This window comes from Oncorhynchus nerka, linkage group LG15, assembly GCF_034236695.1.
Source record: "Oncorhynchus nerka isolate Pitt River linkage group LG15, Oner_Uvic_2.0, whole genome shotgun sequence".
Lineage (NCBI taxonomy): Eukaryota > Metazoa > Chordata > Actinopteri > Salmoniformes > Salmonidae > Oncorhynchus > Oncorhynchus nerka.
Window position 1 is genome coordinate 17,410,559 of NC_088410.1, and position 16,338 is coordinate 17,426,896.

A 16,338-nucleotide genomic window follows, 5' to 3' on the forward strand; every position below is an offset into this window, starting at 1 on the left:
CACTTTTAGGATAATCTTTATTTAACCTTTATTTTATCCAGGCAAGTCAATTAAGAACAAATTCTTATTTAAAATGGCGGCCTTTGGGGGCTTAAAAAGGTAATGCAAACTAGAGACATGGGCTGACAACTAGAAACAGCTACATGTCTCAACAACCTGTTCCTCTATTTGTCCTTTGAACTCATCCAAGGAAAGACATTCCAAGATCAAGGGGCTGAATGGGCTTTTTTCCATGTTTGGTTCTAATTCTCGGTACTGTTATCATAAAACAAGATTGAGATCTGAGTTTGTATGTGTTCTCATTTCATGCTAGAAGAGAGAATATATGAAATGGCAGTTTTCCTTAAATGGTCTTCTGAATAAGAATGTACCAGTGTTTGAGCCTGGGTGTTGCTACTGATGTCCACCTGACAGCACTGTAGAGATCACAATGGTGAGTTAGACGTCTCTGCATGACACACAGATTCAAGAGCCTTCAGTGTAGAGCTTGAGTCTTGCACATAAATAGTATCATCATTGTCCAACACAGAAAGAAAAGTACAACGATTCAACTCCTTTCTGTCAGGAAATGAAAAACAAGCCGGTAATAAAACCAAATATAATGTTATTGGTTTCATCGTACTTTGGGACAATGCTATTAATTCAATTGTACTTTTGGGACTATGCTATTTCTTCCATTGTATGTATTTGGACTGCACCTGCGGTTTGTCCTCCTGTCCAGGGGCTGGAGCTGGAGAGCACCAGGCTGGTAATCAGGTACACAGACCGCTGGGTCCAGAGAACCCCTCCCTCTCCTCAGAGGACCAACTCTATAGGCCTCAACACCTCCTCAGCCTCCCAGTACACCTCCACAGGGTACAGACATCCGTCTGTCATTCAAAACATCATTATGAGTTATTCTAAAGTGTTACCAATCAACTCATATTAACTGTTGAAATGTACAAAGTGATGGAAGGAGGAAGCATTAGCCCAGGTGCAGGTGTTTGTGTTTTCATACTGTTTTCTCTCTCTCTCCCAGGACCAGGAGGATGGCTCCCATCAATGGTGACGAGTGTTTCTTCTGGAGGACAACCGGCTGTTTCTATGGTGACAAGTGTTGCTTCAAAGACAAGCCTGACCAGAGAGGAAGAGACAGGAAACCATGGCAACCCTGAACACCTTGACCACCCTGACCACCACGCATCGACTGGATAGTAGAGAGGGAGGAGAATGATGAAGATTAAGGAAGAGGATGAGGGACTGTGTCCCTACTTTAAAAGGGAACAGGAGGCTTGGGGGTGGGGGGTTACCCCATTTGTCGTCCTCTGGCACAGACCACAGATCCCAGACAGAACACTGGACATATATAATGAGTGTGTGAAGTGTCAATCAAAGTGAAGAGGAGTGAAGAGATCAGTGAGCTGAACACATCTCTTTCACACAAGCACACACTGGAAATTCAGAGCAGATTTCCTTGGCCTTGTCATAATGCCAGCTCACTGTTGTCTGTTGTTTCTAGCTAGCTAATGTTGATAGCTAGATGACAGGTAACTAGCTAGCTCACTAGCTAACTATGGGGTCTTGCTGTAATTCAGCGGCAGCACATCATATTGTTCACAATCCAGTACATTCAGAGTAGCTGTGTGATGCACAAAAATGCTTGTTTATCACTGAATAACAGCAGCACCATGGAGCTAACAAGCTAGCTGAGATCACTAGTTCACTCAATTAAAACACCAGTTCAACATAAGTCCCAATTACACAGTACTTTTACGTACGTGACTGTTTTATTATATATATTTTTTTGACATTTTCTACCTTCTATTTTGTATATTTTCATCACACTAGTAGGGACATATGAGGCCTGGAAGCTGCAGTAATGTTGAGATGTCAGTAGGGAGAGCTCTAGTCTAGAACACTGGAACCAAAGATACTCCCCTTTCATCTGTTCTGGAACCTTCAATACCAGCTGATGAGGAGTGATGGGAATGGGTCACATTTTGTCTCTTGTAAAACATGTAGGTCCACTCCTCAAATAAAGAAATGCAACTACAGTATTCTGACTTTAGCACATTTTCTATTTAGATACAGTAACATCCCGTATGTGACATGCTGTTCATGCATGTTAATGCCCTGACTAGGCTACTTTTGAAATGTGTCAACCACAGAACTCAAACAGGCTTCGCCTGCTTCTACTAACTCTTACAGTAGAATACTTCTTGTTTCCACGCATTGACAGTAAGTTGACTAACTGTTCAAGACCTCTCTCTTTCACTTCACTCTGTAAGTACACTTGACAATATCTTGAAATATAGTTTTAGTTTTGATGTTTTTAGCCAAACATCACATGACTTCCTGTATCGTTGTACTTGTTGGTTTATTTTGAACTGTGTTTTGGTTGTTACATCAGGGCCTGTATTCATAAAGTGTCTCAGAGGGTCCACATAATTATGATCTAAAAGGCTAAACTGATCCCAGATCAGCTCTCCTACTCTGATACAATTTGTGAATACTGACCCTGGACTGTGTTTTCATGTGTTTAGTTTAGTTCAGTTTATTCATTTACATGTTTAAAACATGGTCAGTAGAGTTTACCAGTAACACCCAGATCTCCATTCAATAGGGTCATGTTCACTGTCATAGTATAACAGGGTCAAGAATAACTGTGTGTGTGTGTGTGTGTGTGTGTGTGTGTGTGTGTGTGTGTGTGTGTGTGTGTGTGTGTGTGTGTGTGTGTGTGTGTGTGTGTGTGTGTGTAAATGTATTTTTACACATAAATCAGATTGTGGGATATACAGTCACGACCAACATTATTGGCACCTTTGACATACATTGAGCTTTATTGTCTGCTACAAACGTTGGGATGTACGTTGTACATGTGGTTTCACATAAAGACTTGTACATGCTATTTTCAAAGCTCTCAGAGCAACAGATTGTTGTGGAGACATTTTGAAAATGGCCTAAAGTAAGAGTTATGAGTGATTGAATGAATGCTTCGTAAGAGCTTTAGGAGTAGTATAGACACAGTGATGGTGGGTTGTGTTTAGGAGTAGGATTAACATGAGACACAGTGATGGCGGGTTGTGTTTAGGAGTAGTATTAACATGAGACACAGTGATGGTGGGTTGTGTTTAGGAGTAGTATTAACATGAGTCACAGTGATGGTGTGTTGTGTTTAGGAGTAGTATTAACATGAGACACAGTGATGGTGGGTTGTGTTTAGGAGTAGTATTAACATGAGACACAGTGATGGTGGGTTGTGTTTAGGAGTAGTATTAACATGAGACACAGTGATGGTGGGTTGTGTTTAGGAGTAGTATTAACATGAGACACAGTGATGGTGGGTTGTGTTTAGGAGTAGTAGAGATGGTGGGTTGTGTTTAGGAGTAGTATTAACATGAGACACAGTGAAGTTGGGTTGTGTTTAGGAGTAGTAGAGATGGTGGGTTGTGTTTAGGAGTAGTATTAACATGAGACACAGTGATGGTGGGTTGTGTTTAGGAGTAGTATTAACATGAGACACCGTAATGGTGGGTTGTGGTTTTGTTGGTTTAGATGCACACACTGACTGTAAATTTCCTGTTCTGCTTTGCTGTCTGTCCTCTCACAGGCCTCCTGAATAATTTCAGAAATCTATATATGCACATTAGACCATACAGAATATGTTCCTCTGTGGCTCAGTTGGTAGAACATGGCACCTACAACGTTATGGGTTTGGTTCCCGGGACCACCCATAGGTAAAATATATGCACAAAGACTGTACATTGCTTTTGATAACCTAATGGCAATATGAATGGACAGCAGACTACCATAGACCACACAGTCAGTACAGCAGGCTATGGTGATGTTCATTCCTGCCTCTCCTAGATACAGCTTCTACCAGTACTGTACAACAGAGGAGGCTGGTATACAGGAGGATGGGCTCATTATAATGGCTGGAATGACAGGAACAATCTAGAAGAAAAAGAAACGCACACCTATTTAGGCGAAGTGCTGGGTAGCGGAGTAGAAAACTTGGAGCTCAGATTCAAAAATGTAATTACCAACATTTCGACAACCAAGCTGTCTTCACCAGGGTGTAATCACAAACACTGCGGGATGACTCGGTTATGTAGTGTCAAAAGACACAGGTGTCTGTAATCATGGCCAAGAGTGGCCTAATATCATTGGTTAATTATCAAATATTAAAATGGCATACAAAGAACAGCATCCAAACAACAAATGGATAGCATACGATCATACATTACTTTGACTACACAAGCTTCTAAACAGTTACAATGGCAAAGTCACAATATTCACAAGAATGGCTTCAGATCAAAGTTTACGTTGAGACCGAAGGGAGCAAGGGTCTTTAAGTTAAAGATCTAGGCAGCCTCTCGTTTTAACAATGAATTATCAAGGTCACCCCCTCTCCTAGGCAGGGTGACATGTTCGATGCCAATATAACGCAGAGACGAAATCGAGTGGCCTGCCTCCAAGAAGTGGGCCGCAACTGGGTAAGTAAAGTTTTTACACCTAATGGTGCTACGATGCTCTGAGATACCTACTTTTAATTCGCGCTTTGTTTTACCAACATCATTTTTACCACAAGGACAAGTTATAAGATAAATAACTGCCTTAGTGGAGCACGTGATAACACCTTTGATTGGGATCTGTTTCCCTATTTGGTGGTGTTTGAATGATCTACATTTATAAGTGCCATTGCATTGAGCACAGCCATTACCCTTGTAGTTTCCATCCATTAGGGGCGCAAATAGACGTTGTTCAGGAATATCTTGGGGTGGTAAATCAGAATTTACCAATTGGTCTCTGAGATTTCTGCCCAGCGAGAATACGACCAAGGGAAGGTCCGAAAACACATTACCGAGACTATCATCGGATTTTAGAATGTGCCAATGTTTGTGAACAATTCCCTTAATTTGTTCAGAACGCTTTGAATAGCGAGTAGTTAGAACACAAGAATGCGTCTTTTTTAGAATTTTCTCAATGGCAATATTAATCTGATCATTTTGTAGCCACTCTCCTTGAACTTTCTTTGCGTCTCAGCCATATTTCTGTCGAAATCTGATTTTTCTTTGCTAATTCTTTTGATTCGACAGTATTGGCTGTAAGGCAAACTATTTTTCAAGGGAAGTGGTTGACAACTATCAGCCCTCAACAAACTGTTACGATCAGTAGGCTTCCTGTAAAGATCAGTGTATAGAACATTATCTTCACACAAGATCAGAAGATCAAGAAAAGTGATTTGACGTGTATCAGATTGCATAGTAAATCTCAAATGATCAGAGCAGGAGTTAAGAAAAGCATAAAACGCCTGGAGCTGTTTTGCATCACTCCTCCATAGAACAAAAATGTCATCAATATACCGTTTCCAAATAATGATGTTAGGCAAGAAAACATTTTTGAGAGGATTGAAAATAGACTGTTTCTCCATGTAACCCACATACAAAGTAGCATAGTTAGGAGCCATGGGGGATCCCATAGCAGTACCCTTCGTCTGAATAAAGAAATCATTCAGAAACATGAAATAGTTATGTGTAAGTACTATTTCAGCCAATGTTATAATGCATGCACTGGAAGGTAGTCCATTAGGGTCACGTTGCGGAAGAAAATGTTCCGTAACTTCGATACCGCCCTCGTGTGGAATATTTGTGTATAACGACTCAACGTCAAAAGTAACTAACAAGATATTCTCAGGGAGAGGATCAAGAGATTCAATGATAGGTGTCCTTTACAAAGGAGGGGAGCTGTTCTGCGATTGGTCTAATAAAAAAGTCAGAATTAGGGGAGCTAAAGCATTCCCTTAAACGGATATTTCTAAAAAACTTGAACATGTCTACCTTAACATCAAAATCGTTGCACTGGGTTTTAGGCACAAAATATAACCCTTTATTAAGCAAAGAGACATGGGCAGGGCTCAATATCTTGGAATGACAGGAACATCATTCATTTTATTCCCATTACTTCCCAAATGAATGAGGACATCATGAGGACTGGAGGCTGCAGTAATGTTGAGATGCCAGTAGGTGGAGCTCTAGTCTAGAACACTGAACCTTCAGTACTACTTTGATATAGCTAATTAGGAGTGATGGTCATGGGTGTTTAAATTGAATGGGTTCTAATTGAATAACATCATGGAACTTTGACCTGTATATACAGAACTCAGAAGTGCAAGGTAGGTCATTAAAATGTTAATGTTATAAATAGTTTAGTCAACACATTGTTTACATGGTTCTGTATGTCGTATAAAAGACCACAGTGAAAATTTACACATTTTTTAAATAAAATAAATATATGCCCTGAGTTGTCTTTTACACAATTTCTGTTCTATTACAGTAACAGCCCTTTTCTGGCATGTTGGTCTGGTTGTCATGTTAATGTCTTTAATAAACAGGAAGGACAGTTCTGCATCCACTACTTGTGTTCTGACTGCTTTTATAAGGTTTCAACACTTACTTCTTGTTTTCACTCACTACCAGACAGTTGACTCAATGTACAAGACCTCTCCTCTTCACTTCACTCTGTAACTACTCTTAACAATATCTTGAAATATAGTTTTTGGTTATTTGTTTTTAGTCATAAGTCAAATACTTGAGGGTAATGTATCATTTGTGTATGTGTGTGTATGTGTGAGAGAGAGAGAGAGAGAGAGAGAGAGAGAGAGAGAGAGAGAGAGAGAGAGAGAAAGTCACTGGCTGTTTAGCCTCACAGCTTGAGGATAGGTGCTGTCATTGAACCTGGTGGTCAGTCTTTAGTCACTGGCTGTTTAGCCTCACAGCTTGATGATAGGTGCTGTCATTGAACCTGGTGGTCAGTCTTTAGTCACTGGCTGTTTAGCCTCACAGCTTGGGGATAGGTGCTGTCATTGAACCTGGTGGTCATACTTTAGTCACTGGCTGTTTAACCTCACAGCTTGGGGATAGGTGCTGTCATTGAACCTGGTGGTCAGTCTTTAGTCACTGGCTGTTTAGCCTCACAGCTTGAGGATAGGTGCTGTCATTGAACCTGGTGGTCAGTCTTTAGTCACTGGCTGTTTAGCCTCACAGCTTGGGGATAGGTGCTGTCATTGAACCTGGTGGTCAGTCTTTAGTCACTGGCTGTTTAGCCTCACAGCTTGAGGATAGGTGCTGTCATTGAACCTGGTGGTCAGTCTTTAGGCTGCTGTACAGCTTGATGGACCGTAGAGGATTGAACATTTATCCTCCTATATTTGTGGATCTGAGAATAAAACAGCTTCAGAAAAATCAATATAGAAATATGTGTTTACAGTTCTACAGATCTGTTCAATAAGTGATTGTTGTTGATGATGTTGTTGTTGTTTATAATGATGATGATGACTACTGTATATATTAGAAATGTATTTTTGCATCATGTCAGTTTAAGTAGACAGATGTAGACAGACATGCAACACAACACAACCATATAGCACAATACAACACAATATGAGCCTGGTTCATTTTCAGTAATGAGGCCCTGTACCCCATTTACAGTTTATACTTCAATGTATCAGGTGGAGTTATTCACCAGCTATAGAGTGAGTTGTTGTTTATGTTTCTAAGACTGCAGGGTGGGAGATGCAACAATGTCCTTGAGAACAACAGGAAGTGTGTTGGTGGTCTTTCTCTGGTCTGTAGCAGGTATGGTCTCATTCATAACTTATATGTTTGTCAATCTACAGACATGTGTATTACATTTGCTTGTGTTCTGTTAGGCATCTCCACTTCACTTTAAATAGTTATGTTTCACACCTCACTGAGTGATGATTATCTGTGGTTTCCAATATGGCAACAAAGTGTGGACAAACCATAAACAAAGTGTTGACAAACCCTAAACAAAGTGTGGACAAACCCTAAACAAAGTGTGGACAAACCCTAAACAAAGTGTGAGCCAAATACCTTGTTCTAATTCTGATACCATTGTGATGTCTAACTGTGTTTCAGTGGTACTGGGTCAGAATGGCTGGAGTGTAACATACACCACTCAGAGTATCTGTACCTTGAAGGGGTCATCAGTGGATCTGTTCTGCTCTTAGACATATCCCAGTGGTACAGTCACAACAACACTCTGGTTCACTGAATGGGGGACTGGTGTAGAACCTAAATATCTAGGTCAGGACCCAGAGTATGCAGGTCGTCTGGAGTATCATGGGGATAAGAAGAAAGACTGTACCCTGACAATCACAGACCTGAGAGAGAGAGACTCAGCTACGTACAAGTTCAGATTACTAACAGATCAGGAAGGAGGGAAATATTCTGGAAGTCCTGGAGTCACTCTGTCTGTTACAGGTACAGTTACATTCTATATACTGGTGATCCTGGAGTCACTCTGTCTGTTACAGGTACAGTAACATTCTATATACTGGTGATCCTGGAGTCACTCTGTCTGTTACAGGTACAGTAACATTCTATATACTGGTGATCCTGGAGTCACTCTGTCTGTTACAGGTACAGTAACATTCTATATACTGGTGATCCTGGAGTCACTGTCTGTTACAGGTACAGTAACATTCTATATACTGGTGATCCTGGAGTCACTGTCTGTTACAGGTACAGTAACATTCTATATACTGGTGATCCTGGAGTCAATATGTCTGTAACAGGTACAGTTACATTCAATATAGTTAAACTGTTGAATTCCATTTAGTTCAGGAAAATTGTCTTTGTTTGTGTTTATGTCTGTATAACATAGGATTTCTTCCATCTTTGTATTAGAGTGATAAGTCAGTGATAAAGGGATTTACAGTGATATTGTTTTTTCTCCAAGTCTTCAGGTGAAGGTGATTAGTTGACATCAGGATAAGACACTGACCTGTAGTTACATGCTTTATACTGATTGTCTGTTGAATTAGTACTATCTACTGTCCATTTAGGTCTAGAAATTGGATTTGTATATATGAAACAGATTTAAGAATTAAATGAGTTTGAGAATGTCTTGCATCATGTGATTAAACTATAGAACAGATGATGCGGGGTTTTAATGTTGTGATCTACTCCAGCTCTGCAGGTGAAGCGGACTTATTCAAGATGGCCAAATTGGGTGACAATTACCTGTAGCACCACCTGTATTCTGACTGGTAACCCCACATACACCTGGTACAAGAACGGACAGGTAGAAACTGTGAAGACTTCCACCTATTCAGTCCTCCCTAATGCTGCAGACAGTTACTCTTGTGCTGTAAAAGGCCATGAGGATCTCCACTCTCCTGCAGTGTGTGAGTAAGAATTCAACTCAGTATTCTAGTATAACTTTTCAGATATAATTATTCTGTCTGCTTAACAGCTTCAGAGTTGTCTAACAAAACTGTATCACACGATTACTGAAGCTCAATATTCTACTGTGTAAATCATGCCCTCTTGTCATTATGTTTCAGGTGTTCAGGGTCAGAGCTGCAACAGAGTGAATTACAATAAGATGAGAACCTGTGTCTTGAAGGGGTCAGTGGACATATCCTGTACTTATGTTGGTTATGATTACATCACATCATCATTCTGGTTTAGAAGTGATAAGTCGACCCCTGAAGACCAACCACAGACCCAGGGTATGTAGGTCGTGTGGAGTACACTGGAACATACAGAAGTCCCTTCACCCTGAGAATCACAGATCTGAGAGAGGAGGACTCAGCTGAGTATCGCTTCACTTTTAAAACAGACAACTTTGAATGGGGTCATAGTTTCCCAGGAACAACTCTGTCTGTCACAGGTAATACTACCCTGTATGATACAACTGTAAATCATAATGAATTACAGGAGAAAATATATTAACCATCCTGTTAACACAGAGGTGTATGTGGTTTTATACATATTGTTTCAGGTCTGCAGGTGAAGGTGACTCCTGCTGCAGAGGGACAGAAGACACTGACCTGTATCACCACCTGTACTCTGACTGACAACCCCACCTACATTTGGTACAAGAACGGACAACGTCTAGATGAGCCCACTTCCCAACAATACTCTAGTAATAACCTAGTAGTGTTGGGTCATTCTGCAGACAGTTACTCCTGTGCTGTAGAACACCATGAGGACCTCCACTCTCCTGCAGTGTGTGAGTATGAATTAAACTACTCTTATACTTAGAAAGTATCAATCATTTAAGGTCAATAAGAAGGGTATTACTGCTTTATCTATCAATATTCGTCATTACATAGAAATTACAGACAATGTCATAGATGTTTGCATGTCTATAGTTAGAATGTTCAGTACATCAGACACTTGAAAAATTATTTTAGTAGACACTAATGTCACGCCCTGGTCTAAGTATTTTGTGTTTTTCTTCATGTATTGGGTCAGGCCAGGGTGTGGCATGGAGTGTTTGTATTGTGGTGTGTTTTGTCTTGGGGTTTTGGTGTGTATGTATTTGGGATTGTAGCTAGTGGGGTTATCTAGCAAAGTCTATGGCTGTCTGGAGTGGTTCTCAATCAGAGGCAAGTGCTTATCGTTGTCTCTGATTGGGAACCATATTTAGGCAGCCATATTCTTTGAGTTTGTCGTGGGTGATTGTCCTTAGTGTTGTTGTTCTTTATTTATTTACACAATATAGGCTGTTTCGGTTTTCGTTACGTTCTTTGTTTTGTTTTGTAGTGTATTGTATTGATTCGTGTTACGTTTGTTTGATTAAACATGGATCGCAATCTACACGCTGCGTTTTGGTCCGACTCTCCTTCACCTAGAAAACCGTTACAACTAAAGTCCTAAAGTATCTCCAAATGTATTATTGTTCATGTTTTGTCTAAGTGATAGTTTTAGAACAGTTCTCTGACTTTAGATATGATTTATTTTTGACATGACGTCATTTGAGGTAGTATACTACAGTCCTGACCCCCTGACATATTCTCCTTTACTAGATGCTCCAAAGAACACCTCAGTGTCAGTCAGTCCCTCTGGTGAAATAGTGGAGGGCAGTTCAGTGACTCTGACCTGCAGCAGTGATGCCAACCCACCTGTGGATAAATACACCTGGTACAAGAAGAACGTAACCTCACCAAAAGCATCAGGACAGAGTTACAGCATCACTAACATCATCTCTGAGGACAGAGGAGAATATTACTGTGAGGCCCAGAATGGAAGAGGATCTATGAACTCTACAGCTCTGATGATCATTGTAGCAGGTAAAGTTACATCTTCAATACTTCAATACAAAATGATGTTCAATAAGAAATGATGTTTCAAGGTAATCTTCTTCTAGTTTGCCTCATTACACTTTGGTTTATAACTATACATAGGCTTCTATATACAAGTATTGCATTCATGTCCTGTTTTGCTGTATATTCATTTTCACTTCATAATAACCTGTACTCATATCATCCATTTGATATTTTAGGGAAACAGACCTCAGTTCTGACTGCAGCTGTAGGAATCACAGTGGTGGTTCTGGTTCTCATCCTCTGTCTCTCTGGACTCATGTGGTTCAGGTGAGTGAAGAAGGAAAACTGATATTTGTATTATTCTTTCACCTTAGCACTCAGATTTGTTACTAACTTAATTCATTCATAAATGTATGTATTGGCCCAAAGCCCTGTATTAGTAACACATCAACTTCCACTAGAGGTCAGTAGAGAGCAGAACTCACTCTGTCCATCTTTACAGGAGATACACAGGAGGAAGTGATGCGACAACAGACACACAGGTGATTATATCAGTTATCAGTTACACCAGGACACCCCCTGTGTAGTGCTTGGGCAAATAACAAAACATGCACCCCCCCCCCTCCCGTGTAGTGTTAGGGCAAAAAAACTAAATGTGCACCCAGGGGAAGTCCAGCTCAGAGTTTGGGAAACCCCGAGTTACAACTCATTTACTGTTTCACGACAGTCTCTTTCATACTATTTGCATTGCTCTCTTATTATGGAAAGATTTGGACCCCTGTTTATTCTTAAGGAGATGTCCAACATCTTCTTCCACAAGTCTGCAATATGTCTCGATAGAGTGATTGCGATTGGCTGGAGGTATAAAATAACTCTTGCTTCTAAAAGGAGTCGGCGTATGTGCAGGAGAGCAACCTCCTGGTTCAATAGAAGTGTCAGAATTAGGGGAGCTAAAGTATTCCCTTAAACGGATGTTTCTAAAAAACTTAAACATGTCTACATCAAAACATCAAAATCGTCGCACTGGGTTGTAGGCACAAAAGATAACCCTTTATTAAGCAAAGAGACATGGGCAGGGCTCAATATCTTGGAATGACAGGAACATCATTCATTTTATTCCCATTACTTCCCAAATGAATGAGGACTGGAGGCTGCAGTAATGTTGAGATACCAGTAGGTGGAGCTCTAGTCTAGAACACTGAACCTTCAGTACCACTTTGATGCAACTGATGAGGAGTGATGGTCATGGGTGTGTAAATTGAATGGGTTCTAATTGAATAACATCATGGAACTTTGACCTGTATATACAGAACTCAGAAGGGCAAGGTAGGTCATTAAAATGTTAATGTTATAAATAGTTTAGTGAACACATTGTTTACATGGTTCTGTATGTAGTATGAAAGACCACAGTGAAAATTAACACATTTTTTAAATAAAATAAATATATGCCCAGACTTGTCTTTTGGACAGTCTCTTGCTTGGCTCACTTCCCAACAACACTCTGTCTGGAGTTCTGAAACAGAAAGTTACTCCTGTGCTGTTAAAGGCCATGAGGATCTCCGCTCTCCTGCAGTGTGTGAGTCTGGAATCCATTGGGATAGTTTGTAGCTAACCTTTCTTTTTAACAAAGTAAGGCAATTGTCTTACTTCAAGGTATGTGTTAAAAAAATCGATTTAATGTATTTTCAGGTGTTCAGGGTCACAACCGCTGGAGGGTGACTTACACCAAGAGGAGAATCTGTGTCTTGAAGGGCTCCACAGTGGACATATCCTCCTCTTACACTCATCCCACTTGTTATATAGAACAAGGTTCATTCTGGTTTACACAGAAACACCCTGTAGATGTCAGGTCATATCCAGAGTCTGCAGGTCGTGTGCAGTACAATAGGAACACAGAGAACCACCACACCATGACAATAACACACCTGACAGAGAAGGACTCGGCTGAATACAAATTCAGAATAATAACAACAGATGAGGGGAGATTTTCTGGTCTTCCTGGTGTGATGTTGACTGTCACAGGTAATACTTCACCTACAGTTGTTACTGTAATAGGACAAGTCTAATCACATGACAAGCCAGTCTGGAGTCAAATATGACTGATGTTTCCTCTTAGATATCCTGTTGGAGATGGATCCTACGTCTGTGTCAGAGGGGGAGAGAGTCACACTGAGATGTAGAACCAAATGTACAGTCAGTCTCAACCCCACCTACATCTGGTACATGAACGGACAAAGTCTGACCAACCCAATCACCAGTTATAACAGCCTGATCCTAGACCCAGTCACCAGTTATAACAGCCTGATCCTAGACCCAGTCACCAGTTATAACAGCCTGATCCTAGACCCAGTCACCAGTTATAACAGCCTGATCCTAGACCCAGTCACCAGTTATAACAGCCTGATCCTAGACCCAGTCACCAGTTATAACAGCCTGATCCCAGTCACCAGTTATAACAGCCTGTCAGTCACCAGTGAGGATGCAGGGAACTACTCCTGTGCTGTAGAAGGCTTAGAGAGAATCCTCTCTCCAGAAGAGACTCTCACTGTCAGATGTGAGTACATGGGGTGTTGATATATCTACAGTGAAAGTCATTGATATCATCTCTACAATACATGGTTCTACATGTCAGTGTAATATACTAATTTACATAATCTCTGTCATACATGGTTCTACATGTCAGTGTATTATACTAATCTATACTAATTTACATAATCTCTGTAATACATGGTTCTACATGTCAGTGTATTATAGTGAATCTCTACTAATTTACATCATCTCTGTAATACATGGTTCTACATGTCAGTGTAAAGAAGAATCTATACTAATTTACATAATCTCTGTAATACATGGTTCTACATGTCAGTGTATTATACTAATCTATACTAATTTACATCATCTCTGTAATACATGGTTCTACATGTCAGTGTATTATACTAATCTATACTAATTTACATCATCAGATGTTGATACATACTTGTTATTTTTATGACCCTACTGATCATCTAATCTATACTAATTTACAGATCTCTCTAAGAACATGGTTCAGTCAGTCCCTCATGGAGGGCAATTCAGTGTGACCTAAGTATACCTAATACACCTGGTACAAGAAGAACTACTAATCAGGACAGAGTTATCATAACATCTCTCTGAGGACAGAGGAGAATATTACTTCCAAATCTATGAACTCTACAGCTCTGATGATCATTTAGCAAGTTACACATCTTCTACTTCAATACAAATTGACAGGTTTAATCTTAATTGCGTTTTGACTGATAACACTTTGGTTTATAATTATGTTTTGGCTTATGATGTCACAAGTATTATAAGATCCCAAAGTATTAACACGTATTGTGGTGATATTCTATAATGTGTTAGATTTTAGATTATAAGAACATGACATGTCCTCATATCATCCATATTATATTATAGGGAAACAAATATCAGTTCTGACTGCAGCTGTAGGAATCATTGTTGTTGTTCTGGTTCTCATCCTCTGTCTCTCTGGACTCATGTGGTTCAGGTGAGTGAGATTGCATATTTTTTAAATATAATTTCACTTTATCATTGTAAATTTGAATTTGTTCTTTAACTGACTTGCGTAGTTAAATAAAGGTTAAATAAAAATGAATAAAAGTAACTTAATGTATTAATTGATTGATTGATATCTTCATACATTCATTCATGTACAAAACAGGAAGAAGAACTCCGCACCCACCCCCAACACAAGAGACACAGCAGATGATGGACAGGTGAGTCTGTTGGAATCAGAAGGTGACTGTGATGACTGTGTATTCTTTGTGGAACATTTCCACTCCTCATGTTGTCTGTTCTTTCTCTCCATCAGGGAGACTCTAGTCCAGTGTATGACAACATCTCAAACATGGCCATGAACCCTACTGCAGCACAGACAGAGTCCACAGACAACCAGAATGATGTTCACTACGCCAGCGTCCACTTCTCTCACTCCAAAAACAAGGAAGTGCCTCTGTACTCCACCGTCCAGCTGCATCAACCCCAGAAACAGGATGAGGATGTCCACTACGCTGCTGTGAAATTCAACCTCCCCAGTTCTGCCACCCAGTGAGCATATTCTGCCATTACAGCAACATAGAGTCAATACTAGAACATTGTGAACAAACAGCATTAAAGGAGAAGCTTGTTAACAACCTAATCTGGATGAGGGGGGGGGGGGGAGTTGAATCTCATTTACTGCATTTCTACACAATTAAAACACTTTTAAATGGTATTTGGAAAACAGAAAAAAACAAGCAAAAATGACCCCAGCCGTTATCACCTTGGCTGCTGAGGGTTATCTCACCTCAGTCCATTATCACCTTGGCTGCTGAGGTTATCTCACCTCAGTCCATTATCACCGTGGCTGCTGAGGGTTTTCTCACCTCAGTCCATTTTCCCCCTGGCTGCGGAGGGTTATCTCACATCAGTCCATTATCACCTTGGCTGCTGAGGGTTATCTCACCTCAGTCCATTATCACCTTGGCTGCTGAGGTTATCTCACCTCAGTCCATTATCACCTTGAAAGCTGAGGGTTATCTCACCCCAGTCCATTATCACCTTGGCTGCTGAGGGTTATCTCACCTCAGTCTATTATCACCTTGGCTGCTGAGGTTTATCTCACCTCAGTCCATTATCACCTTGGCTGCTGTAGGTTAATTCACCTCAGTCCATCTACAAACACATAACCTATTAGCTACACAGTTGTAATGTTATACACCTGAAAGGGAGGAAATATGGGAAATGATTCACACTGACACACTAATCAGAGAAGAAATAAAAACATGTGACATTTTTAGAACTGTATTGTTTACATGTTGATAGTATTATAATGTAGAACTATAGGGAAGATAGGTGCTGTGAAGATGTTCATATTGTATTGAAACATATCTTTATATATATATATATATATAGCTATATAGGGAAGATAGGTCCTGTGAAGAGTTTCATATTGAAACATGTATTTTTTTTATGTTTGATTAGATTAGTACAGATTTTCTCAGGGGACCCCACATGGGGCCCTGACCCCAAGTTTGGGAACCAATGTAAAAACCTCTCTCTCTGCTTGCTTCCTCTCTCTCTTGGTCTCCTCTACTTCTACCTGCATTGCAGCCTGCCTCAGCCTCTCCACTGAGCCCCACATCACTGTCTGTCTCAGTAGCCTGTTCTCTGTAAAGGACTTAGTAGTGTATGGTTTGCTGAGTTAGGCTCCATTTAACGTGAAGCATCTTACTTCATCCTTCTAGCTGGCTAACATGCTGACC

At 40.3% G+C, this 16,338-nt stretch overlaps 1 long non-coding RNA gene and 1 pseudogene across 1 annotated transcript; both read left to right on the plus strand.

Annotated features, from left to right (window-relative positions):
* Nucleotides 1-109: 109 nt before the first annotated feature.
* Nucleotides 110-2,033, plus strand: LOC135560085 (uncharacterized). The gene is made up of 2 exons (XR_010458684.1): nt 110-855; nt 1,019-2,033. It is a non-coding gene; the product is annotated as an uncharacterized LOC135560085 (long non-coding RNA).
* A 3,990-nt stretch (nt 2,034-6,023) lies between these two features.
* LOC115119295 (B-cell receptor CD22-like) lies at nt 6,024-15,146 on the plus strand (annotated as a pseudogene).
* Nucleotides 15,147-16,338: the final 1,192 nt, after the last annotated feature.